Raw genomic sequence first — 2,967 nt, forward strand, 5'->3', positions numbered from 1 at the left:
ATTACATTTTAATTAAAATCCCAAATCTGATTTTTCATCTTTCTTGTAGATTTTTTTGTCTATGTTAGATGAAAGTGGAGTTTTAGTTATGTAAGATTAAGTTGGATTGAAGATGTGTTGATTTTTTTGGATTGGGAAAGTTAAAAGAAAGAAAAAGGAGAAAGGAAAAAATAGATAAACCAGATCGTGATATTTACTGACAAAATTTATTGATGNATTTTTCCTCGAAAGATTTTTCCTTCAATGAAAATAAATTTTCTTAATAAATGTTACACACTGTCACCTACATATTTTAACCTATTAGAAATTTGTCGAGAAAAGTCATTATCAACATATTTTTGATGAATTTTGACCTTCAATAATATTTATTTTTCTTGTAAAAGGTTACATATGGTTTTAGTCTTCTACTTTTCTTGCAAAACTGAACATTGTTTCTAAATGTTGAATCATTTTCATCTCAATAAATGAATAGATTTAATCGTTGTATGACTTCAAAGCGTTAAAAATTTGTTAATGTGACTAATAATGTTATCATATGTATGTCCATTTGATGACACATTAAATGTTCGTATGTTAACACATGTGTGTTTACTTTAGCACATGTTGATATATGACAATGTCATTTATTACATAAACAAATATTTAATGTCCTCTAATCACGAAAGTTATGATTCATTGATAAAGTTTGGTAACAAAATTGGTTGATATTTCAAGATAAGGATGAAATCTAATTTTATAAAATTATTAAATTAAAAATAATTTTAACTCTTCAAAATTAAAACATAATATATCTTTCTTAATTAATATTACATTATTTTGACTTGTATAACAAAACATATACATATATTCTACGTATGAATATAAATTGAAAAAGAGTGTAATCAATAGTTTATTTATTTATAAAAACAGAGAATAAAAGTAAAAAAATGTTATTATTTAAAATTTTATATTATTTATTTTAAAATTATGTATTTTTTTAACTTATTTTCTATTTCTTTTATATCTTTATATAATTTAAAAGCTTCTACTACACTTAATTGTTTAGAATATTATTATAAAAAGTTTTTTTTAATCAACTAAAAAGAAAATATCAATACCTTATTTTACAATTAATTAATAGAAATATATCCATTATATGGTGGTGAAAGAAACACTAAGGTTACATCAAGTCGGACCATTGTTGGTACCTCGCGAGTGTCGAGAAGATGTCACCATTGATGACTATTTGATAAAGAAAAAAACAAGGGTTATGGTAAATGTTTGGGCTATAGGTCGAGATCCTAAAGTTTGGGACAAGACCGAGATTTTCGACCCTACAAGGTTTGAGAATAACAACGTAGATGTTCGTGAAAAGGACTTTCGGATTTTACCATTTGGGTCAGGTCGAAGAGTGTGCCCCGGGATTCATATGGCTTTAACGACTATTAGTCTTGTTTTGGCTGAATTAGTGCATTGTTTTGATTGGAAGCTTCCATCAGGCATGTCATGTGATGAGTTAGACATGGAAGAGATATTTGGGCTTACTATACCAAGAAAAAAACATTTATTAACTAGACCAATTTATCGACTACTTGCTTAGGTTAAGAGAGGATACTAATGCAAAGCAATGTCCATCTATATTTGTGGTTGATTTCAATTCCAATTTGAGATATTTGACACCTCAAACAATATAATAAAATAATTTGAATAACCATTTTGATTTTGGATTGAAGTGAATAAGTTTCTTATAAATTCAATTCAATTCTTTAAATCTAACTATTTTTGTTCTTGAAATTGCTTGTATTATAGATGACATTGCTTTTGTACATGTTAGGCGATTAAGGAGTGTTTAGGAATTTAAAGTGAGTTAAAATTTTCATATTACTTTAAAATAATAAGATTACTACAAATATTCTTGAAGAAGTTTTATTGACATAAACAAAATCTATCAGAAAATTTGTATTATTAACAAATTTATTGTTGATTTTTGAAATTTTAATTATTGAAGGTGTTTACTGAGAGGTTTATTTTGTATGTAAAATGCGACGGTAAATCCAACAATAAAACATATTTCATTTATCGATGAATTTTTTTTATTGATAAAATATGTCGATAAATGAAATTTGTCTTATGGACATAATTTTTTTGTAGATAAAATAGTCGAAGAGTCCTCTCACCTCAACCATGGACAACAAACCACATCGCGTGATAGAGAGACTATCACAAGTTCTGGATTGGATAGTTACTGTGACGACGACACTGTTATTGCAATAGCTTTGTTACCTAAGAAGAAGTAGCCTCCACTGCCACCATCGCCATTACATTCTAATTAAAATCCCAAATCTGATTTTTCATCTTTCTTGTAGGTTTTCTCGTCTATGTTGGATGAAAGTGGAGTTTTAGTTACGGAAGATTCAGTTGGATTGAAGATGTGTTGGTTTTTTTGGATTGGGAAAGTTGAAAAAATGAAAAATGAGAAAGAAGAAAGCAGATGAACCAGATCGTAATATTTACCGACAAAATTTATCGATGGATTTTTCCTTGAAAGATTTTTCCTTCAATGGAAATAAATTTTGTCAATAAATGTTACACACTACCACCGGCAGGTTTCAACCTGTCAAAAATTCGTCAAAAAAAGTCATTATCAACAAAGTTTTGACCTCTAGTAATATCTATTTTTTTTATAATGGGTTAAATATAATTTTAGTCTCCTAATTTTCATGCAAAACTAGATTTCGTTTCTAAATGTTGAATCATTTTCATAACTATAAATGAACAGATTTAATCTTTCTGTGACCTCAAAACGTTAAAAATTTGTTAATGTGACTAACAATTAGAGATGTCAATTTAACCCATGGCCCCAGGGCCAGCCCCAACCCACTATTGAAAAAGCCCTATTTTAAGAAGCCCCTTAAGTACGGGGCAGAAAAAAACCCCAACCCCCAAAACCCCCTCTCAAGTGGGTTAGGGTCAGGGTTAAAGTGGGTT

General features: G+C 28.5%; 1 pseudogene; it reads left to right on the top strand.

Annotated features, from left to right (window-relative positions):
* Positions 1-1,650, top strand: part of LOC106756381 — a 26,198-nt pseudogene extending 24,548 nt beyond the window's left edge.
* The last annotated feature ends 1,317 nt before the right edge of the window (positions 1,651-2,967 follow it).

The sequence above is a fragment of the Vigna radiata genome, chromosome 1, assembly GCF_000741045.1.
Source record: "Vigna radiata var. radiata cultivar VC1973A chromosome 1, Vradiata_ver6, whole genome shotgun sequence".
NCBI classification, from domain to species: Eukaryota; Viridiplantae; Streptophyta; class Magnoliopsida; order Fabales; family Fabaceae; genus Vigna; species Vigna radiata.